Source organism: Prinia subflava, chromosome 2 (genome assembly GCF_021018805.1).
Source record: "Prinia subflava isolate CZ2003 ecotype Zambia chromosome 2, Cam_Psub_1.2, whole genome shotgun sequence".
NCBI lineage: Eukaryota > Metazoa > Chordata > Aves > Passeriformes > Cisticolidae > Prinia > Prinia subflava.
Window position 1 is genome coordinate 28272479 of NC_086248.1, and position 25892 is coordinate 28298370.

A 25892-nucleotide genomic window follows, 5' to 3' on the forward strand; every position below is an offset into this window, starting at 1 on the left:
GGTTAGTTGCCACCAGTGACTGGTGTTTGCAGTGGCCTCTCATAAGGGTTTAAAGTCAAAGGACAAACAGACTTAAAGCTTCCAGGACTCTTTTATGGCGTGGTCAGAGTAAACAATCACACTAGGCTTTTTTGACCATAAAAACTGTAAGGCTTTGAACTCTTCCTTAACATTTCCCAGAGCAGCTCTCTTCTTCGTTTTCGTAGCATATCTCCACAGCATAGGGAATGTTATAATGTTATGATCTCCTAGAGGAATACCACAGTCTGATGATCAAAGAAGGGAAAAATCAGAGGAAAATGTTAGAAACCATATAAGGAGTATGAAAATGAGTTAAGAAGTATAAAGTATTTAAAAGATTCCACTGCACTAGCATTCCTGTCATTTCAATTTTTTACTTTGTTGAAAAACTATATTTCTATAATCTGCCACAGGGAGTCATTAAGACATCACTGGAAGATCCCTGCCTACTCACTTCCTCAATGATAAATGTAATGGTTTTCTCTCATTGTTCTTCTCTAAAGTTGTCTCTACAACTTTGCTGACATATTCTGCAGGCAAACAACCGATTTCCAAATAATGCTAGCAAAACCAGTATTATAGGAAGAATGATGTTAATCAACACATAGACACATACTAAATATATTTAAAAGGTGCAACCCAATTTATTTTCTTACTGAAGAGATCTCTAAAAATTAGCACCACAGAAAAAAATGGCAAAGATTTAATTGCAGCATTGCTATTATATCATCTTATATCATTACTCCTTTTATCTATGAAACATTCAAATAAGGCTCAAAGTCTAAACTGATATATTTCTCACATTCTGTGATACTAAAATGGACTGACTAAAGATTTTAAACTCCTAGGTATCTAACTATTAAAGTCCCACCTCATGGTAATATTATTTCAAGACTTTACAGAGGCACATATTGTTGACATTTTACAGAACCAGAAGGTAGAAGAGGATCTATATGATACAGTGAATGAAAAATTAAAATAAGTATCCTAATATGGAATAATATAATTTTTATTAATATTTTTCATATATATGGGGAATAATAAAACCAGATATCTTTTTCCTGATAGCTTTCCACCTATTTGTTCCACTTCCCTCTTTGTTCATTGGCAGTGGTGTTCCTGCACTCTGATGCTTTGATTCTCTCCTTAGCTGGTCAGAGGGTTAGACCTAATTTCTGATTCAGTCATCTGCCAGTTAGGTGCCAGCATACCACCCATGTTGGAATGGTGTCTGAACTAAAGTATTAAGCACCCAGACTTATCTGATGCATGTCCTTTTGGAAGCTGTGCCCTTGGGCAGAGTGGAAGGTCCCTGGAGCACAGACAGAGTGCACTGTGCAGGCGTTGTACTCTCCCTGAGGAGCAGCAGAAGTTTTTCACAGTTTTCAAAAGCAAAATCAATTTATGAAGACAAATGCAGAAAAAGCACACATATCATGAAAATAATTTCTGTAGAAAACTCTTCATCAATTTACTATGGGGGATTTTCTAAGAGAAGAACTTCCATTTTTTCCACTTGTTATGATACTATTATAAAAATGCAGACTTTAAAAAAATACAAACAACAAAATCTATAAAAGGCAGGGTTTATGATATTTTACTGGTGACAACAGCCTTATCAAGAAGATTAAAAAAAAAATTATGAAGCTAGAGAACCTGCATGGAGAATTAAGCCTATTTGAAGGATTCTGGACACACAAAGTAGCCCTTTGAAAAACTCATCTTAAAAGGAAGCTGTTGCTAGGATACTGTGGCTGCTGTCATCAGCATAATATGGTGGCATATAAATATATTTTTTTTTTAATGAGAGATCTTGACCAGTGAGCAGCAAAGACTATAAGCAATGTTATCAAATCTACTAGGTATATTAAAGATTGAACAAAACATTCAATTTCATGCTGAAAAGAGAAAGTGGAGCTAGTCCTCAAAGTGAAGCCCATCAAAGGATGTCACAAGAAACAGCCACAATGCTTGTTAGCTGCTTGAATAGAAGAACACAGACACATGTCTCAGAAGCAAGCCAAGAACAGAAGCCAGGGAGACTAAAGAAAAAAGCTGAACAGATATTGCTGCTGAGGTGAGGGAAGGGTGTAGACATTTCATTCTGATGGGATCAAAGACAACTAAAACCAAAATGACCATAAATGAGTGCTAAATTAGACTTCTGATTGGGAATGGCTAGTTAGTTGAAATGATCAAAATAGAGGATCAAAGGAGTATATGCAAACTGTACAGACCTGAAGTCAAATAAGGTTTATGGCCAAAATTATGACTGTTAACACAGCACATCTCCTCAACTAGGCGATTAGATAGTCTTCAAAACACTTTCATGTCAAAGAAATTGTCCAAGGCTCTCCAGACTGTTCAGGTATCTACGCTGTCTATTTCAGTGCAGTTTTGCCTCTGAGAATCTGGGCCTGCAGTCAGAGCAGAACAGTTCACAAAGAAAAGCAGCTTGCATGACAAATTTTGTACTCTGCCTGAGGAAGAGTGCAAAGGTATTCTCTCCTAATTAAAATATGAATGCTGTCATCTGATAACCTTCCTTGTGAGAAATAACAAGCTCACTAATTAAATGTGCAATTTCTTGACATTTAAACAGGTCAATTCTCTTTTCCATGTGTCTGATCATTTATTTGAGGTGCTACTTTCAGGCATGTTTATTATACTAACCAATATTAATAACCAGCATAACAGACACTTCTAAAACAGAAGGGTAAGTAATGTAGTTTTGTCCTTTTGCTCAACTGAAATTATTTTAATATAGAAAATATTTATAATTAAATAGAGGATAGAGATTTCATTTTTATTAAGTCCTCACCATCTTTCTAGGCTTCTTATGTATGTCTTTTGTCTTTCATAAGGTTACATCTTTATTCCATTTGCCTTTAATAAATAAAATACTATTGCATAAAACTCAAAGAACATGGCAAGACAGCCCAACTTTAGTGATATAATTTCTGAAAAGGCTGCTATAGTAGATAGATTGCTATGGATAGACTGGAAGACCTGTTGGAACGACTTTTATTTTTAAGAGCTTATGTGACTTCCACAACTGTAATAACTGAAAAGAGATCTTGATTTTTAGCACAATAGCGAGAATATGATAAATCGTATTTTAAGTATAGCTTCCAACAAGTCAGTCTAAAATCTAATTTTCTCTTTCACAGAAAACTCAAATCTTGAAATTTCATTTAGTCTGAATGCGATTGAAGAGTTCAAGTTTTCAAATATTTTGCAAATCAAAATTTTTAAAGCATTCTCTTTTGAAAAAAGCAAACCCAGTCCCTGTGAATTTACCAAGCTATTAATCACAGAATCACAGTGTAAGCTGAGTTGGAAGAAACCCACAAGGATCAAGTCCAATGCTGGCTCTGAGCAGCACCATCCCCACAAGTCACATCAAGTGCCTGAGTGCATTGTCCAAACACTTCTTGAACTCAGGCAGATTTGATGCCATGACTATTTGCCTGGGGAGCCTGGTCAGTGCCCAGCCACCCTCTGGGAGAAGAACCTTTTTCTAATATCCAACCTAAACCTCCCCTGATGCAGCTTCAGGCCGTTCCCTTGGGTCCCGCCTCTGGTCACGACAGAGAAGAGATCAGTGCCTGCCCCTGGTCTTCCCCTAGAAATGAAGTTCTAACTGCAGTGAGGTATCCCCTCTCCCTTAATGAAACATAAGCTCCTTACTTCATAAAGTTATTTAGATGTATGAAAAAGTTATATGAGCTGCAGATTTAAATATTTTGATGTAAAGAATGGCCTTTCTCATCAGATATCTAAAGATAAACTGGCATGTATTACCATTTGCTTTGTTCTTCAGCAGTATGAACTTAATTTACGTGATCCTTCTGATGAAAAAAATGGATTCCCTTTATTGCTTTGACTTTCATGGCTTGGATTTTTTTTTTTTTCGGGGGGGGGATGGGTTGTTTGGTTTTTTTCTCTACAAATGAGATGTCTGCCAGAGGTTGATCTATTATCTTTATGCTGCAATTTATGACAAGGTTACAATACTCAACTGTTCATTACCCTACTGCAGGCAAAGGGAGTAGGCAACATTTCCATTATGCAGCATTGCAGTTCTCAGACCAGGATGGTAATTGCAATTAGCAGCTGTTTGAGTTCATATCCAGGTTATTAACTGAAGCAGTAAGAAACAGATATACTGCCTGCTTAGGACAGAGAGCTAGGGCAATAACCTCATACACTGCAGCAGTGGGAAATGGCAAAACATGTCAGAGCTCTCAGAAATTATAATTTTCTGTGTGTAGCTAAGGTCAACAGTTGACTTTAGTATAATGAAGAATGAATTACTCAGAATAAAAGTAGTGTTTTATCTTGATTTTTGATCATTCTTGTTTTAATGTGCGATAAGAGACTGAACACTTTAGCACCTGTGATATATTGTAACTTTCTTTTTTCTGTCTTAAACTATCCAAACCTTAAGTATTCTGCTTTAGACCCTTTAATTTATCCTAAATTTTTAAGGTTTGGAAAGGTCTTAATTTTCTAGATCTTTCTCCATAAATTGGTGACTCCAGAAAGATTTAATAACAGCTAAAGCTGATACTCAAACTGGGCAGAACAAACCCAGAAGGTAAATAAACACTGAATTCCACTCAAGTCTCTTTTCAGCTAGGCTTCAGTTAGAATAAGGGCAACAGAACTGATGAATTCAATTGCCAAAACAACACTTAGTGCCATTTGAGATTCCTAAATTGTCTGAGATATCTGCACACAAATTATATATATGCCATATGAGAGAGGTAAAGACCTAATTTAGGTATCAATATTAAATTGAATCCTTCCCCTATACTTCTGATGGTTGAAGTTGAATGTTATTAAAGTCTATCTAAAAAAGACAATACAGTTGACTAAACACAGCTCCTAAAGCCAGTTGCAACATCCCAGGGTCTCCAAGATACCTGCATCAGACTGTCAGGTTGTCCTGGTTTGAGGGGGATGTGACTTTTCCAGGAAGTTGTGGTCAAACCAATCAGTGGTCAGGTTTTATGCTGGCACCTGGAGTAGCCACTGAGAAGTTGGACACGCCTCTGAGAACACAAGGGGTTAAAAGCAAGGACTTCCAGAGGGATTGCCTCTTTGGTTCCGGTCCCAGGGCGAGCACACATCCCCACTCCCCAGAGAGAGAGTGCCGCTTTGAAGCTTTGGAATTGATATTGGCAGCAGCTGGCAGTGGAGAAGGAGTGGGGGGCAAAAAATTCCCAGCTGCATGGGGGAGTGCCGAGCCTGCAGCCCTGCCAGAGACTTTTAACTCTTACTGAGGAAAAAAGTTTTCTTCCAGACACCGATTCTCTTGTCTGGTGGTTTGAGAGAAGAGAGAGAGAGACAGCCTGGGACTGAGATGTCAAAGGAAGATGAAAGAAATCCCAGATGGGCAGATATGAAGAGGAGTGGCTTTTTAGGCTGGACTTTTCTTGCATAATGTTAGCCATAGACTGAACCTGAATCCTCCTGAACATAAGGACTGTGTTTGGGTGGATGCAGTTGGCTCGAAACCAAAGACTTTGTGGCAGTGATTTGCCACTGTAGGATTGGAGTGAACAGAGAAGAGAGGAAGAGGGTGTGGTGGTGCCCTCTGTCTTGAGCGATGAAGATCTCTGTTCTTGGAACCCTCGGCCCCAGAGGTAAATGGAGGGGACTGCTGTCCCAAAGTGAGAAGATGGCTGGTTTTTGGTACTTGGCCAAGCATCCTTAAAGAGCCCTATATGTGGTTTTGGTCCATGGATGGTGGTGAGAGCACTGGACATGGAAAGGAGGGTGTCACCCTGGCAGACTTCTCCGGTTGGTGCCATGGGTGACATGGGAACACGGGAGGGTGGACCTGTGTTTCCTGTGGGGGGTCTGTGGTGCGAGAGACACTCCTCTCTCCCTGGATGAATTGAAGATTAGTTCTTTTTTTTGAGTGGCCAAGTTTTGATTGAGAACCCAGGGTTTTGGTTTAAGCAAGTAAGATGGAAGGCAACGTGTAAGTGTTAAAAGTTTGAGCATGTAAGGGGTGGAAATTGGGGGAGGAGAAGAAATGTTCTGGGAGGTTTTCATTTCTGTCTTTTTGTGTGTTTAGGTGGTGTTTTTTTTCTTTTCTATTTCTGTTCTTATGTAGTTTAATAAAGTTTCCTTTCTCTTACCAAGTTTTGAGACTGTTCTGCTCTGTTCCTGACCACATCTCACAGTAGCTCATTAGCAAAAACATACACTCATGAGTGCACTGGCATCTGGCTAGCACCAACCCATGACACAGGTATGCACTTTTGCCCTACAAAAGACCAAGTCAAATTTTGGATCAGTAGCTGAAAAGCTCAAAAGAAATCTCTCGCAAAGAAGTTTTAAACACAATTTTGAACCACCCTAAACCACTTCAGATGATGCTGTCTCTAAACTACCAGGTAAAAAATTATAAATATTGGTAGAAGGAGAAATGAAAACTGTGTGTTTGTTTTGTTGCAATTATTAAAATATTACATTTACTGTACTTGGTTTCAGTAAGATACAAGCCTGGAAGAACTGAAGATACAGGAAAGAATTATTTCTTCTTGGATATCATGTGTAGTTTCAAATTTCCCTTTTTGACCTATTCATTTTAGAAAAAGGATTTATTGAAATCTCAACTTTGATAGATTACAAGTGTTATGTTATACACTGAAATCATGACAAGGTTTTGTTTCCTTACATGAAAATTCATCTCTTTCAAAATCCATAAGGGCAAAATATGGTGCTAATCTATATGTATCAAAGCCCTTTACTTTCTATCTAGAAAATCTTATTTTATACAGGGAAAAAAAATGCTTTATATATATTTCAGAGTTCTATTCTGAATTCTGGGTCACTTATTCCAGTATTTAATTTAATTTGTTAATGATAAATATTGCTATCCAAAACTTCTCATCACTGAAGAAAAATTACCAGAAAAGGAAGAGGCCTAGAACCTGGCTGGAATATGTTGGTTATTATTAGCTAAGAAGACATAGACTTAAAGCTGTTAATATGCTGTGGAATGCACAGGAGTGCATTCTTCCTGGACTGTGTTGGCCACACTGCTGCTATGGAGCACAGTCAGTTGACAGGTAATGAAGAGAAATGTGGTCTTTAAGATAACTATGATTCAGCACACTGACTATTTGAAAAATAAATTGGATACAGAACTGACAAGATTGTAATATACATTGGTCATTTGATGGACTGTGCAAAGGAACTGTATTAAAACCTAAGATAAAAATAAAAACAGTGTTAAATTAGAGATGGATTCTATACACATAGAATCACAGAATAGTTTGAGTTGGAAGGGACCTTTTAAAGGTCCCTTTTTTTATCACCAAGTTCCATTTTTTAATCTTGATTTGTAATTGTCAAATGTTTAAGATTGGGAACAATTAATTTTGTAGAATTAATTTTAAACCAGGCATTGGTAATAAATAATTAGCTTTTGTGAAAATTAAAAATACACAGACTACATAAATATACCCCCCTAAGTGCATTGTTTTTACTTATAAGTTATGGTCTTTTTTCACCCTGTTACACTTCTTACTTTCTGCAGATCAGCCAAGGCATAGTAATAATGAAAGCACATTTCAGTCACAACAGTAATACAAAACATTGCTGACACCTCTGGACCATGCTACATTGTGTGGAAGAGCACATCCAGAGACACATGGGAGACACTGCACACAAATTCTTCTAGGAAGTTAGCTCAAACTATTCAGTGATGAAGTGCCATTCATCTGTGGCACCTCAAAAAAAGGGGTTCAAATACCGTATTCCCAGAAAAACAGCTACTGTCCCTATTTATTTCTCATGATTGAATAAAACCATGGAAAATTAGATGAAAGTAATTAAACAATGAGAACAATATCACACCCCATTGAGCTACCGGCCATCAGGTAATGCCAGACATTGCTTACTAACCAACAACACAATTTAAATGTCACACTCACCAGAATGCTGATTTACAAAAAAGTATTAGTTATTTGCTAGTTGGACTGTTTGTGCACTAGAAAGGACAGGAATTGAGCAATGAAAATGAAAGTGTACGCAGCTGCAGTGATTCCCATTTCCCAGATGAAGCCAGGCAGTGCTGTGCCAGGACTATGATTCCACTAACAGATATCTATTTTTTATGAGACTAAACCCCTTCTTTATTTACTCATTGTTGTCAGTATTCCAACACTGCTGATACTCACATGCTCTACTATACATTGAACAGGATCCTAGGCAGTGTTTAGAGAGAGCATCCAACATACAAAGAAACACAGTATCTGCAGATAATTCCACAGGTTGGAAGGTGCTGGGGCAGGAGGATTCCTTCCCTCAATGGAATGCATGCGTGCACAGTACTTCCTCCAGTGGGCTGCAGAGCTCCTCTTGCTAGCCTTGCTACTGTTGCTGCCCTGAGGAAAGGGAGAAGCATCACTCAGAGAGATTTTGACAACTTAAAAAATTCAGTGAGGGATGGACCCCTGCACACCCCAGTCAGAGTTGCTCCTGTATGCTGCTGTTCTCTAAGTGTGTATGCATGAATACATGGGTTTGTACAGGCTGGGAAACTGTTCAAAACTGTAAAACACCTTTATGAAGTCTGATGCAATATGCAGATTTGCCAATGGATAAAAGATTTAAAAATAAAGCATGTTTGGCAAGTTCCAGTTCCTGCTTGCCAACTTGGAAAGGAGAAGAGTGATCAGGGTAAAGTAATTAAACACTTTTAGCCTTCCCTTTCCATGTTATTGTCTTCATTTTATTGCTCACTGTTAAGCTAGCCTAAATGTTGCTTCAAAGCATGAGCTCTGAGGTCCTCCCCTCCTTGCACTCACACTCAGGGTTCTCAGCCAGTCTCTAGTCACCAATTGTGAGTAATCACAGATTGGCACAACTACCACTAAACACAACAGAGCACAAATCTGGTTAGCAGAGAAGACTGCACTTTACAGCCTTTAGCTCAGCAATAAGATGTTTTTTGAGATTCCTCCTTGTACAGTGCATTGTACTGGGTTGTGTGATTAACAAGCACCACTGCCAATGGAGTCAGACACCAGAGCAAAACATTTCCATGCTCTTGCCAAGCAACAAATTTAGGGCCCAATTCAGTTTGAGTACAGCCAGTTTCCTTGCTACAGAAGCTGGCCATGATTTTTACTGAAATAAGCCTTTTGCTTTTAGAATGCGGATGAGCATTCAAGACAACCTAATTAAAAACATCAATGATCTTTTTTTCCCATTGCTGTTTGCTTCTGCTTGACATGATTTAATGTCAGATAGCTCTGACCATCAGGGCTTTTCTAGATGTATGGCTGCAGCAAAGGATTCTTCATCCATCCCAGGAACAGTGTACCTTCTGCTAGATGACTTTTTTCCTTTTTTAAATTCTAGAAATGTAAATCACTTCTTCCAAGCTGATGTTCCTTTCCTATTAAGCTACTACTTTCTCAAATATTCATGTTGGGTCCCCAGCATAATAATAAAATCACCTCTTAGCCTCTACAAAATATTTTTATAGTCAGTTTGTTTGGGCATCATTAGCCTGGCACAAAAATACTCTGCAAGCAAAATATGGGTAACTCACAGGTATAAAGCAGTCCTTTTTTGGCCAGTACACGTAAAAGACATCATTTAGTGAACTGTGAGGTTAAGCACGGGTGTGCTTACCCTTCAGTACAGGAAAGCCTTCAGCAGGCAAGCAGGTGTTGCTGAGGAGTGAGGGGTTGGTGCCCATGGCTCCCAAGAACCACCACGGGGACAGAGCTGCTCCTCCCTCTTACTGGGTCAGCACTGATGGATCAACCCCAGCCTGGCAGCTCCTGACTGGCCCTGACTAGACCAGCCTCCAGCTACCTTCATTTTTTTTCCTTAAGGTGTTAGCATTTCATGTCGATGTTTTCTCTGCTGAGTCCTTGGTCTCCTAGCAATCACTTATCAGCAGTCCTACTGTTCTCTGTAATTTTTTACTTTTCTTATCCCTGTGCAGACGGTCTCACAGCTCTGGCTCAGCAGTCTGAGTCAAGGTTACACAGCTGGAGTGGATCAAAGCTGGACCCCCTGCTCGAGCAGCTAAAGCCCCAGCAGTAGGGGACTGCAGAGAGAGAGTAACAGTGAGCCCTGGCATCGTATGTGATTCTTTCTTGGACACTGTTTTATTCCCCTCACACCTCATTCCTGATTACTTCCCTGATCCTTCTGACTCCAGTTTCTGTTTTTCTCCCCCAGTATGGAATTCTGGAAGAACAACTATAACTACTAGCTTCCTTCGATTACTCTTTAGTTTTGTAACTGTTGCTATCCAGAGTTGCCACCAACTATTCTGTGTTGGCCGTCCAGTATCAGTTTGCAATCTACTATTCACAGAACAGTGTTGGGCACAAGTTTCTTACTGTAGGGTTACAATACTCGTCAGTAGGGAAAGGATATAATTCTGGACTTTTTCCTCTATGAGTGAGCAGAATTTTAGCCAAGGAAATATGTTTTCTTCTCCTTTAATCCTCTCCACAGCAAAACTCAAGAGGAACACCCAGAAAGGACACCACATGCTTGAGAATATGTCATCATATACTTTGTGAGCCCTGTAGTTGCTGCTGCCCTTTAGCCATTAAAACTGCTAACAGCAGTGTTTCTAGGTAGCCAGATCATGTTTATCACGGTACATAAATCCTGTGTGTCCAAACTGATCATGAAGTGCAGCAATCATTTCTCTGGGGCTTCCTGAAACCTTCAGCAAGTCAACAAATTCCTCTTTCCTGGGAAAGGAAAAGAAAAAAAAATCATTTAAACACAAATGATGTATTTACTTACATGATAAATGGGGATCTGTGCTTGAATCTAGTTGTGGAATAACTTCCAAACTGTGTTGTGTAGTCAGCCAAGATATAACATATATTCAGACAGGATAATATTGATCTGAAGTGGTTCACTGTGAATCCAGAAAATTGTGGCTCACTTCCAGCATTTTAAACATAGAACCACACAGGAAAAATACAACTTCTATTCAGATGCTTAATTCGAGTCTAAAAATTTTCTGGACAGAAACTATATCAAAATCAATCAACTGATTTACTATTGTTGCTCAATTTCACAATATTGTCTCTGTGCTGTCTTTTTACAGAATGCAAAAACGGCAGAAAAGACACATACAATGGAAACATTAAGCTGAATTTATGCCAAAAATGAATGCATAGTGCATAAACATCAATCCTGGTCTGACTGTTTTGCTCATCTAAGCAGAACAAAGCAGTCAGTAACACCTTTCAGGAACAATATCCATCGAGTAATACAGCACGCAGCTATTCCTGGGGTCTAATCTGAAGGTCATCTCCATCTGACTTAAGACACAAAATCCAGATTTTTGCATTCATTACTTTGGACCCACCCTAGAGTGATCCACAATCTGCTTTTCAAAGTCCTTTTAGGACTGAGCCTTCTTTCACTGTCCCCACTTGCTCTACTCACAAGCAAAGGAGAAAGAAATAGAAGTTTGTAGAAGGCTAAAAATGATGGATCAAGAAATTTCAGAATCAGCATTGCTGAGTTTTCCACAGCTACAACTTTCAGTACATGAAATTCAAATGAATTAATATGAATTTCAAATACAGTAGGAGGGGCCTGTAGACATCACTATGTTGCATTTGAACATTCCATATACTGCATGGGATGTGAATTTGAGGTACAGCCACTTGCTGGGGACTAGACTAAAGTAGGTTTTTGTACCCAAGATCAGCATCTCTAGGCTTAAACATAAATTGATAATTAAACCTAACACTCAATATAGGTGTAACTTGACCCACACAGATAAGTATAGTCTTGTATTGGAGAAGAATTTGTTCTTCTGCAGCATATTAATTTAAACAACCTACTATTTTCTCCTGAAACTACTTGTCAATTTAACCCGTTTCCCGCATGATTTTAGGTGGAAGAAATAAGAAGTTATAACATTCTGGAGGACTGAATGCTGAATGCTCTAACATAATGTTCTTTGTTTATGCTGTGAGATGTGCATACATTGAATAGTAGCAAATAATTTCAGTGTCTTTTTCCAGCTGAGGGAATCCCAAACCACAGCTCATACTGGTTATATGAACCCCCTAAATATCAGCTGATTGCTCAGTCACTGATCAGTGCAGAAAGATGAACCACAAGTTCCTACCTCTTCATTGAGTGTGCTCACAAGAAAACTATTTACCACTATATGGCTTTCTCAGGCATTGAAGTAAAAATTAATCTTTGAAAAATACCGAAACATTTTTGAGATAGATGGTAAATATTAACATATACCCCAGAATGCTGAAAATTCACCTAGAGCTCCAGGTTGCATTAAATAGTTAATTATTTGAGATATGCAGAGGAAGCAAGTTCTTGTTTAGAACTGCTCACTAAAGTTAAGAAATTAATGAAATAGTTGTAAAAGCATCATTTGGTTCTGCACACTATTTGTGTGTATTAATGTCAGCGTTAGTGCCAACTCCAGTAATAACTTCAAATACTGATTTCGTCATCTCAAAACAAAACACTAAAATTATTCATACTTAATTCTGTTCTTAAATAAGAGTTTGACACTTTATTGTTAAAATTCCAACAGAAATAAGAGATTTCTTGGGGGTTTTTAACATGTATTCTGCCAAAATATTCCATACCTGCATGTATTCTAGGCTGATGTATACAATGAAATAAATCAAAATTGGAACAGTACTGGTTTATTATTTCATTGCCCTGTGAAGAGCTGATGAAATTGAACTGTTGTGTACCATGACATTTTGCCTGCATAATACAATAACTGCTTTATGGAAAATAAGTTGAGAATCTCATTACTTGACCAAGATTTATGATAGAACTTGTAAATGTATTTGCTTTCAATAAATCTGACAGAGATTGACCACCATCCTTGTTAACATTTTGATAGACATCCTCTTTTAATAACATCTAATTGCAAAACAGCCAGTGCAATATGGTACTAAGATCAAAATTCAGTCTAGAAATAGTTATAACTGCCAGATCTAACTCATACATTTCTTTTATGGAGATCAGAAATAGCCCTTCTCTTTTCTGACATGCATATTAGAAAAGCTACTGGAAAAAGATCTGAACATTTTCTGAGAAATTATAAAATCCATCTCATCGTCTTTTCTGAAGTACTCCTAAAGAGTCTACTTCCATTATGTCAGTGTGAAGAGCTCCCCTGCCTGTCTCCAAAGGAAATCCTATGGTTCCTGTTACTGGATGATGCAGGTCGGTGTGGTCTGCAAGTGAGCCATTCCTGGAACAGGCTCAAATAAACTCAGGTGATATATTACCTGTAATGCAAGGTATTGCATTCATTGTATATTCTGGAGATCAATCTATTTTACTTCATTTCCTCAAAATCCTTTCCCTCATTTCATTTCAAAGTATGAAGTTGCTGTTGGAGCATACCCTCATTTCTCATTGTGGTTATTCTCTCTGTTATTGGGATTGGTGCACAAAGATCAAAGCCATGAAATTGATTTTAGAATTTAGCCTTTTTCCTAGAAAATTCTCAGTTTCATCAATACTGATGATGGAGATATAGACAAAATTCCAAACTGGTAAACCAGATAATACATGTTGCACTAGAGTTTTTTTTTGGCAAGCGCCCAACAAAGCTGTGTTAAGAGAAAGTTAAATATGTTTCAGGGTGGTACAAAAGGTTTTTTAAAAAATAGCTTTTAAAATGCACTTCAGTAGCACATATTTAAAATCCCTCATGCATCAGTTCACAGGGGAAACAGATCACTTGAGTAACTGACAAGTGTTTCTGCAAGGGGAAGTTTAATTCAGATGTTTCAATTTCTTTATTCAAATGCTACAGTCATGTCTACCATGGCTCACATAGCCTGAGTGATTCAGGAATCACGCAGGTGAATACAGAAGAAAGAAAATATAAGAAGTTTTAAAATGTAAAAAACCACAGAAACAAACATACTCATTTTTGACTGAACAATTTATTATGAAATTTATTTTTTAAAAAAAGTCTTCCATATCTTCTACTGTTTAGGGGCTGTTTTTACATTAGTCTAAAATTTATCTGTGCCATCAAGTTCTTTCCAAGAACCAGACTTTCTTATCTTTTCACCTTAGTTAAACTACTCTCCCCCATGAACAGACATTTTTATGCAAGTCTAAATTTTGTTTCATCAGGACAGATTCAGATTGGTAACTGAGCCATGATTAATCATGTATCTAATTACACTGCATAACCCAGTGCACAGATGAAGCCTCAGTGTTTTGGGGACTTTGTTCTCATCCCTCATAAGCTACTATTCTGTCTCCTTCCTGACACCTATTTTCCACAGTCTCAGGTTCAGAAAAAAAATTCTTTATTATTTTGTGGTGGGTTGACCTTGGCTTGTTGCTAGGCACCCACCAAGCTACTCTATCACTCTTTCTCCTTAACAGGACAGAGGGACAATGAAGAACATATGGACCGAGATAAGTGAGATCACTTACCAGTTGTCACAGGGAAAACACACTGGACTTGGGAAAATTTATTGTCAGGCAGGATAAATTAATAAGAAATAAGAACAAATTAAAAAAAATATTCCCCCCACCTTTCCTTGCTTCCCAGGCTCAACTTCACTCCCAACTCTTTTACCTCCTGCACCTGATGTGGGGTTGTCTACAGGCAGTAGGTGGCTATTTGCTCCACGGTGGATATCCATGGGATGCAAGGAAAAACCTGTCACTGCACTCTCTCTGCAGGCTGCAGGAGAATCTCTGGTTGTATGCCTGGACTACCTCCTCCCCCTCCTTCTGCACTGATCTTGGGGCATACAGAGTTGTTTCTCTTACATATGCTCACTCCTCTATCCCAGCTTCTGATGGGTAGCATTTTTCTCTTTCTTAAATCTGCTACCGCAGAGGTGCTCACACAGCTTCCGGTACCAAAACTTTGCCACACAGATCCAATTTGTTTTTTCTGTTTGTTTCACCTTACTTAATAAGGCTGAAGAATGAACAAAACCCCACACAAATCCAAAAACAACAAACCAAACCAAAACTTTAGAAATGTCTAAAATGTACATATTCATTGATGGCAATACCAGACAGTGTTATTTTTTCATCCAGCCTGACTACTAGTAAAAATGGGTATTTAATTTCATCCTTTGCTGTGAAAACTCAAACCTAGGTCATTACTTAAAATTAATCTGTTTGCAAGTCAAACTTATCAGTTTTTTCATTAGTCACTGTACTTAACCATACTGAACTATTCACTGTGACTTCTGATAGCAACAATAATTCTCAGACCCCTCTGCAAGCATGAGGAGTGCTTCCCATCTTGAGGGATCTGAAGTTCTGCTGTAGCTGCCCTCCATACTGTAGAGGAGATTCATCTCACTTAACTTCAGCTGACTACTCTAGACCTGGACAGAGAGAGGAGCTTTCAGGCAGGGCTTTATCCATCTTAGATGCCATGGGCCTTAGATACCTCTCCTTATTTTATAAATAGTCTAGGAGAATAAAATTACTGAGATTAAATCCATACTGTTGATGGGGAAAAGCATTCCTCAGTGGTCAGTGAACACCAGCAAATCAGTGGTCTTTAAAACAAATTAATTTAAATCTCTCAAAAAATAGATTAAAAATGTTTAGATTTTCATACATTATCATAACAAATTTCACATCAATGTCCTGTGGTGAAGGCAAAAATATTTTTGGCACATAGGTATTATTTGCAAGTATCAGTCTACTTACAGTGTAAGTACCAGTACTACCCAGTACTGCAGCAAATACATACAGCATACAGTCTGTGAATTACACAGGGACAGGAATGCCCAGAAACACCACTGGATTTACTGTTGACTATAAAAAAATGGGCTTCTTTAGTCAACATTTTTACATTATAGAAGTTTAAACATAAACCAGTAGGACTGCAGGTCTGTAGGATGCTGGATATCTATCATGTTTTTTGGACGTGCTAGACCTAATGTCAGCATGGATCTACTGTGTGTTTGATCACTAAAACCCCTTAAGAGTATTAGACATAATTCCACAATTCATCTAATCTGTGCTGGAGTTTAATGTAAAGCCTGTTATGTTCAAAACATCCATCTTTTTGCAGTGCTTTGCACATTAGGGTGACTAATTTTAAAGTTAGCACTTCCATCTAACATGCAGTATAAGTAAGAAAGTTGAAATATCAAAGTGCACAGGTAATTTACAAAGTGTTTATACTAGAGTATATTAACTGTTAGGAAATACAGAAACCTACTTTCTCACAATTTACCCTTATTACATCCACAGATATTACAAAGATTTTCTTGGTAGTCTGCTTTTAGCATTTAGGTTAAAGTTGAAAGATTAAAATAAACAAAATTATTTCGATAGCTAAATGAGCAGAAGTTATGTCCTAAAGGGGTACTCATAGTCAAATATCTTGCAGATGAATCCATGCCCACAAATACAACAGAAAACCATTGCTCTGGTCCCCTGAAGCTTAGAGTTGCTTTCAAAAAATACAATTTTTATTCCTCCTTGCAGATAATCCATCTGCCTGCTGAGAGGGGTATTAACTATCTCAAGACAGTCCCATTCTCTTTAGCCCTCATTATAATTTCCCATCTTCTTCTCTGTAGAAGTAAACCAGCTAAAAGAAGTCACAAAACAAAATGCTGTGGAGGCAAACTACTTCTAGTGCAGTGCTTCTAGTGCTCCCTGTGCTTGCCACTTTGCTGTGAAAGCCAGCGTGGTAGATGCTCCAGAAGCTGCCTGATGGGGTGTCTCTGCAGGGCTTGAACACTTTGACTACAGAATCAGTCTCACATAAGACTCTCACAAGTTATTTATGAAAACAGTAGACTTTTCAAACATAGAGCATTTTCTTCTTTTCAAGAAAACAACAGAAAACTGAGGACCTCTTAGTGGAGGCACCATCAGTACCCCATGAGAGGCTGTAATATTGGGTGATATTGTGTTAGTCATCCAGCACTAAGAGTATGGAAAGGTGTTCTTGAAAGTTCTAGCAAAAAAAGGAGAAAGTGATCAGTGCACAAATGCTCTTGTGTCCATTTTTACTGGTTTCCCCAGAATCTTTTTTTTTCTTCATTTACATAAAAAGGAATTTAAATTAACTTATTTTTCACACAGCTAATCTTCAGTTAAAAAAAAAAGTGATCACGACAATTTTGAAAATATTTTGTTTGAAAGTAAGTTAATACTGGAATTCCTCGGTCTATTTAAACTTGTCATCTTCAATTGTTCATAGTGACAGATTTCCTAATGCTTACCAGGCACTCACGCATTTTATGTTTGTTGGAGTGTGCATCTTGTAATGTTCACAGCTTCACTGATTCAATCATTCCTATTTTTGCTACTGATTCGGAAAGACTCACAGTATGGGGGAGAACAACAAGAGTGAGTTGGTGATGCTGGTTTCATCCAAGCATTTTTTCAGGATTCATAAATATACAGAAAGCTTAATCTCACCATTTTCTTGGAAGTGATTTAATTTTCATCATTCTCTTGTCTTGTAGATTTTTTTTATTATTGTGGAGCAATGATTAAAAAAAAAAAAAAAAAAAGAATACAACAGCCTCTATGCTCTAGATAAGCATCTGCTCAAGATGTTCAACTGTTCAACTTTGTCTAAATAGTTCCATACCTATATTTTGCAGAGACTTTAAAGACTCCCTTTGCCTCATCCATTCAGTGAATACATAATTTCTCCTGTGAAACGAAACAATTTCATCCAAAAAACCTGAGCTTCTAAACAGCATGAGAACTAAGTTACTATTGAGAGTGACTAACCCAAATTTCTAGTCCTTTTTTCAGTCCTTCTCAGTTTGTTTACCCCTGCATAAATTTCCCACAGGAGATGTGGATCCTTTCAGAAATGTCACATGTCTGTAGACTTCTACAGCATATGGGAAATTGGCTTTTTATTTGCTGTGGGTTTTTTGCTGAAAATCACAGGGGTCTACAGAGCAAAGACTGAAAATCACTGTTCTGGTCTAAATCAGGCATAGCAGAGATGTGAGTATGCACTTTGCCATTTACACTCCAAGGCCTTCCTCATCACATGTCCACACAGGAGATGGGTTATGAGGACAAGATTATGAATCAAATGCTGAATGGGCAGGGAGGAAACTGTGGATTATGCATCAAACAGAAGGCAAGCTCCTTGCACTTTTATTTTCCTAAAAAAATTCCAAAGTCTGTAATTTCCTATGATTCATGATAAGAAAATTTTATCACATTGATAGAATACTATTTTTCATTCATATCTAGTTACAACCTTGTCACACAATTTGATTTGTTGAGAACTTGGAAACTCTGGGATCTCCAGGGACAAGAAATACATGGGCCACACTGTGGTCACAATGTAATTTAAAACATTTCTGGAATTTCTTAGAACTTTCCTCCATTTTTAACATTTTTTAAAAAAAATATATTTATTTATTCTACTTTCAGAATCTGGGTTTTGGGGAAAAGGGACGGAAATACAGATTAGATTATGAACTGCATACAAAAGTGATGGTGACTTCTAAAAATAATGCAACTAAATAAAGACATTCAAGCCTCATCAGCGCATTTTATCAGTGCATTATTCAGGTCCTGACTTTAAAACAAATTGAGACTTTTTCACTTAGGATGCTTATACTTATCCTTCTTTCAGCTGCAACTTCTTTCTTTACTTTAGTAGACCCTACACATAGACATATGGGTCATGTTTTGGAATGGAGCTATGAAGAAAAGATTTTGCTGCCATTAACACAAATCTGAAAGGAAATGACAGTGACAGCTGTGGCTGTATTACCTATCTAGAGGGCTCTCCAAAGTCTTTATTTTTCAGCATTGCACATTTGGTCCTTTCAAGATTCAGGTGAAATATAAGATTATAGAGCTGCCTAACATGCACTCACAAATCATGGAAGGTATTTTTATCTAAGTGCCTAATACAAGAGTAAGTTTCCTTCACACACATGAAACAGCACTAACATGGCCTACTAATTGTACAAAACTCAAAAAAAAAAAATCTGATCAAGAGCTCACATAGCTCAAACCCCCAAATACGCTTACAGTGCCAGAACAATAAACCAACAAAAGGTTAATAAATAGCACTATTAATGTACAATGGAAGGTCAAATGACCTGTCACATGCACAATGCAGGGTAAATATACATACTGAATCAATCATTTTAAAATGGAAACCAATAGACTGTGTTCTCTTATTTAGGAAAGTTTAAGTGAAAGGGTAAAAATGTATCTTAAATTAAACTAGGGTGTTTAAAAAGTAAGCTTAGTATTTCCAGGAAGCTCAAACAATATATTTTTCCCCCATATTCTTTTAGAGCATAAATCATTAGGAGAGTTAAATGCATAATAGCCTTTAAGGGAGCAGGATGAGTCAATGAGTTAAACAGGCGAGTAGCTTGCAAACAGGAGAGCAGTTAAAAGTAAAGGTTCATCGGGGATCTTACCTAATGAAGACAGAAAAGACCTTGGAGTACCTGGAGTAGCTGCTATTTGAGATTTTCAAGGACATGCTAGTTAGTGTCAGCATTTGTCAACAATGACTGAAGTACAAATTGTTCTGCTTTCTGTATGAAGCTTGCATTAATTTGTCTCCCACAGCCCTTTCCAGACCTCTTTTTGTAGGAATGCATGAATTTGGATTGGAAAATGACCTAAGAGTCTTTATGTCATAAAAAATGCAGAAAACTGTGTTTTTTCGCATCTGTTCCTACATTGAACAAAGTATTGGAGCACTTGAGAGATTAATTTCTCACCCACATCCCAGCAGACCTCAAGAGAAAAGGTCAGGAAATCAGTTGCAGTTCTCTGATCCCAGACCACCACCAATGTACGAGATAGGACTGGGTTTCTAGATTCAACTTATGGGCTGGCCTTGAGAGAGTATCCAAAGGCAGCATCACAGGTTGCAAAGTCCCTCCTCAGTGGTGGTCCTTGCACAAAATATTGCCCCTGGCATTCTCTGTCCCTGGCAGAAGAAGACAAGAGATAGAAGAAGTAAGCTACATTACCCACTACTTGGATCTTTCCTAGGAATAAATATAAATTCTTTCTCTTTCTTAATGTTTATTTTAATTTATATTTACTTTAGAACTACATCCTCATTTCTAGCCTTATTTTCCCCAGGTATTTGAATATTTATGAAGCTATATAAACAAGCATATATGGAGATTGACTATTCCTTTAAAACAAACACAGTGGTAAGATTGACAGGATATTTGTGTTTTTCAGTGACTGATGTTGAAAACTGAAAATATAATTTTCCCGGAAGCCCATGTGGCTTCTGAAAAAACCTGCCAGTTTTATACTTTACATCTGAGGGAAAACAAATAGAGCAAGAAAGAGGGATAGAAAGAGAGAGAAAAAGAGAGAAAGAGAGAAAGAGAGAAAGAGAGAAAAGCAAGATGCAGGGGAAAGTGTGCTAGGTACTTTGTGAGGCTGCAGTTAGTACTTGCCCTTTCCCAAGCACTTCTGCTGCTGTTTGAGAGGCAGAGCCTGCACTGTAACAAGTCACAGTGTACACAGTTGCAACAATCGCCATCAGTGTCAGGCTTTCTACAGTGACAGCCTCACGCATCCTTTCATGCCGTCCCTGTTAGGAGCAATCTGGTGGTACAGCACTGCATGGAACAGCTCTGTGCATGGCAACAACTCCATGATTTCAGTTCTTTTTTTTCCTTTGTGTCATGCCACTAAACACCTACAGCTTCCCTGCAACTTACCTTCCAGTTCTCTACAGCACTAGGTACAGAGTTCTGCTGCCATTTAATTCCCAGAGTTGCTGCTGGCAGAAATTACAGGACACAAATCATGCTCACTCTTGAGCTGCTAATTCAGTGATGATACAATGCTAACGACAGGGTGAGTTCCCCTGTAGTTAGGACTCAGGAATTTTTGCACTGTGCTACCACTTAGCCTTTTCCTAATAACAGTGCTGAAAATTTGGCATGAGATATGTTCATGCAGATCCAGCCACGGAGACCTTGCTTTTGTGCTTCATTATTGCTATTTTCCTTAATTCAAAAATAATTCATTCTAGATTGAACACAAATGTTTCATTCTTTGACTATGGAAACAATGAGATGACAATCCAAGACTAATGACATTTTCAGTAACAATAACTGAAATGGTTTACTCAGCATGCATACATTTTAAAAGACAGTTTTGTAACTGCATTTTACTAGAGGGCAGTAAAACCTTCTGCTTCGCTGAGCAAATCCTGTGTCCAAATCTTCATTTACATCCCTGTGTGGGCTGTTACACTGCAAACTTGGATCTGAGTGCATTTTCCTCCCACCTTCTTCTTCTTGCAGCCGTTTAAGTTTATTTGAAGAATAACACTAGATCTACATTAAGCTAGAAGCACTATTGCTACTTCTGGGCATCTTCTGTTTTCTTGCAGTCTTAGTTAATCTATGTACATGAATGCATTCCGTTTTTTTTCTTTTGGTGGATTTTTTTGGTTCCGAGCATCTATGCATTGAACCACCATTCAAACAAGTTCAATTTGTTTATGAAAGCAAAAATATCTGTGAGCAAAAATATCTAGATTTCATACTTTATGGACAAGCATCAGCTGTTTTTTGCTGCGCCATATCATGTAGCTAAAGAAACGGGGAAGTCCCTTTTCACACAGGCATCTTACTTCTATTTCCATTTTGCTTCTAAACTACTGGGCAGTTGTATTCAAATACAGATTTTCTGATTAAGTGACTTGTAATATGCTCCCCACATGAATGAGACATCCTCAGTTATGCATGACAATCTTCTATTGTTAGGGTATTTTTCCCATTACGTAATACCAATGTTGAAATTCCAATGTAGCTATATTAATTAGCAGAAAAATAAACCAGTTTTATTATCAAGAAAGATGTATTTTGGAAGCAGTTGGTTACTTAGCAACAGCTTCAGGTATTAAAACGTCTTTTACTAACACGCAAAAAAAAAAAAAAGGATACTGCTTACTACAGTACATTAGATCAGCATGCTTTGTGTAAAGGATTTTAACAGTCAAGAGATGTGACTGTGTTTAAGATTCCTTTTTCCAGTCACTAGTTCATTGTCAGCAGCAGCTACAGAGCAGCTTTATGTGCATTCAGAGACAGCCAGGAAATTAGTTCTGCATGACTGACTCAGCACTGTAGCACTGAGAACCACTCTCACCCGTTTCCTTAAACAATTGTTTATTTCTTTGGTGATAACAATGTTAACTATCACAATTCTAGATGAAAAAGCTCAGACGTTTTATTTGCATTAAAGGTAAAAATGTATATGCACTAGTAAAGTGAATTTCTAGCTTATTTCTGGCATTAAAAGACTTCTTTTGCAAATATTATTGAAAATTCAGAATGATTCCTGGTAGATTGTTTAGTGTTTTCTTTGATGTTAAATGGAACTAAGAAACAAAAACCAGAAAATCAAAATCAAATGAAAGTAAAAGTGCCTTATCAAAGTGAGAAATCTAAAATTTAATATAATATTTGAATCAAAAAGAAGATCTATCAGACTTTTAATGACAGAAAATCAACTCAGATCTTTCTAAGACCTATATGCATTGAGAATTCAGATGATTCAAGATAAAGCAAAGACTTAGGGTCCAGATGATCGATTTTCAGTTGTTTCTTTTTGAGTTGCCTTTTGCCCAAACTGCTTGGGATTCCCCACCCCGGGCATTTAGACATCTGCCCAAAGATAAGCACTGGAAGTCCCAAGCAGGAATTTCACAAATTTGATCAGGCCCTGGGAAGGCATTTTGCTGCCCTGCAAATGCAGTATGAAACAGACTGGTGTCTAAGAAAACACTGAGAACAGAGTGCATCCAGAATATTGCCTCTATACCCAGATGAATTTATGAAGACACATGATGTACTCAGCATTCACAGTGTTGAAGCCTTCCCTGAAAATATGAACTATAATCTTGATCCTTGAGCATTACCAGGGTTCATGCATTTTTTCAAAACATAGCCAGAAGAAACCTCTCATTTCCCACTACCAGGAAATAGAGGCTTGCAAAGTTTATGAAATTCCAGATCTAAGTAGCAACTGAGTGGTTTCTCAGCAACACAGTTTGGACTTAGGCAATACATTGTCTCTAAGGCCTCCTTAAAGGGCGTGAACCCTTTTATTGGATCCTAATAATTCCTGCTTTCTTTCTAGTTATGAAGTTAATCTGAAAATACTGTCTATCAGTGTTTAGTGTTGCTCTTGTCTTAAAATGGAGAGCTCTTCCACCAGAGGTTTGCTTTCTATTATAGGTTTCCACAATGTGTTAGTGGATAGGGCTAAAGAACCACTAAAAGCAGTGTTTTCCAGTAAATCTCACAATTGCTAACACAGTTTGGCTTCAGCCACATGCGTAATATTTTTCAATTTGTTTCTTGGCTAAAGCAAAAAGTCAGCTCTTATTTATGGATTTATCTATTCAGTTGGGTACATTTGTTTCCTGTAGCAACGTGCACTGTTTATTATTAGAGAATGAAAGAATATTGCTTTCTGTTGTGATAATTTTGCATTTTCTTTGATGTCTGATAAGACATTTTTTTCTTATTAACCTCTGGGACAGCAAGACAATTTCATGCTGTCAGTAAAAATACTGACAAAGCTGGGCTCAGAGTTTCCTTTTTTGTATCCTGTTTAGAAAACATAAAAGAAAAATAAAATAAATCTCTGATCCATAAATATAGATTTCATGAAACAGAAAACATTTCATATTGGTTATATGCAGGGAAGAAAGATAATGGCACATTAGTTTGTTTTATTAATACGTTTTCCTAGTATAAGTAGCTGAGTAACTTCAGTTTTCAGTCTTGAATGGGTTAGTAAGGAATTCCCAAGTGATGGAATAAGAGCGATATGTGAAGGATAAAAAAAAAAATGTTTTATTGTAAGAAAGATGTGTTATGTGACAGGAGTGAAGACATCAGCTTGAAATTTATATCATTCTGTCCAATCCAAACTGTCTCCTCTGAAATATGTCTGCAATGTGCCTTCAATCATCAAGGACGACATGGCATTACAACCAGGGTGACCACCCTCACAGTTATTGCAGGTGAATGTACCTATCCAGGAACATGTCAATAAAAACACAGATGGAGTAACAAAAACTTCTTCAGATCATCATGTTAAACATTAAAGCTGAAACCTGTGGGCCATGCATGGTTCATTAAGGTCATGCACGTTATATAATTCCCCTGATGCTGACATCCTTTGAAAGCTTAAAAAAACTCAAAACAAACTGACATAAAATAGAGCTGATTGTAAACAGTAATACATACCTCTCAGAGCCCTCATTTCAATTTGGAAGAAAAATAGAACTTGTTCATGAGTTTTATCACAAATCAGTAAAACACCATATTTAAATAAATTAAATTCTTAGCTAAGCATCCCAGTGTAAAATGAAATTAATGAGTCAGTAATGTGCTCTGAAGGAAGAAAGGTCAACAGTATCCTCAGCAGCAATAGGAAGAACATAGCCAGCAATCCTTTACCTCTGCTCAGCACCTCACTCACATCTGGAGTAATGGGCCCATTTCTGGAGTTCCCAGTACAACAGAGATGCATACACAATAAAGCAAACCCAGTGAAGGATCATGGAGATGATCAAGGATTGGAACACCTGATGTATGAGTGGATACTCAAGGAGCTGGGACTGTTCAGCCTCCAGAAGAGAAGTCTTAAGGGGGCTCTCATCAAATAAATACCTGATTGGGAAGAAGTGAAAATGAGAGAACTAGAATCGTTTCCATGGTACCCAGTGACAGAACAAGGGGCACTGGGCACAAACTGAAATACAAGAAATTTTTTTTTTCTTTTTTTTTTTTTTTTTTTTAGAAGATGATTAAATTCTAGAATTGATTTTCTGGAGAGGTTGCGGGGTCTCTATCCTTGGAGATACTCAGAACAACTGAATAACAACAGAACAATCTTGCTCTAGCTGACCCTGGCTGAAGGTTGAGTGGTGGGACTAGGTGATTGACCTGTTGTTTGATGAGGATAGTCACCTCACAAATAGGGATGCAGATGAGGCAGAGGTGTTTAATGCTTTCTTCCCTTCACTCTTCATCACCAGTGATGGGCTATGGAGGTCCCAGAGACCTGAGCTGGGGAACCTGGCTGTGAGAATGATAAAATCCCAGTTAATCCTGGATTTTTCAGGAACTACTACTCTAGGTGTATCTCTACAAGTCTATGGTGCCCAATAGGATTCATCTCAGAAGACTCAAAGCTCTGGCTTATGTCATTGCAAGGCCTCTCTCAACGATTATTGAACAGCCTTGGGAATCTAAAGAGGTCCTAGATGAGGAATGGCCTGAAGCTGTGCCACGGAATGTTGAGGTTAAATATCAGGAAAATATTCTACACACAGAGGCTGGGCACTGACCAGGCTCCCCAGAGAAATAGTCATGGCATCAAATCTGCCTGAGTTCAGGAAGTGTTTGGACAATACTTAGTCACATGGTGTGATTCTTGGGGCAGTCCTGTGCAGACCCAGGAGTTGGGCTGGCTGATCCTTGTGCATCCATTCCAACTCAGGATATTCTGTGATTCTACGATTTCCAGAAATACTGCAGGGCTCACTGGAGACAGGCTTTTAGTCAGGGAGTGTTGCAATAAGACAAAGGATAATGGTTCTAAACCAAAATAGGGTAGATTCTGACTAGATAGAAGGAAGAATTCTCTTATTATGAGGGTGGTGCAACACCAGAACAGATCGATAAGAGGAGTGGTAGATGGCCCTTCCCTGGAATATCCAAAGTTAGGTTTGGACAGGGTTCTGAGCAACCTGGTGTAGTTGAAGATGTCCCTGCTCATTGCAAGATCATTGGACTGGATAGCCTTTAAAAGTTCTTTCCAAACCAAACTATTTTATGATTTTATTATTC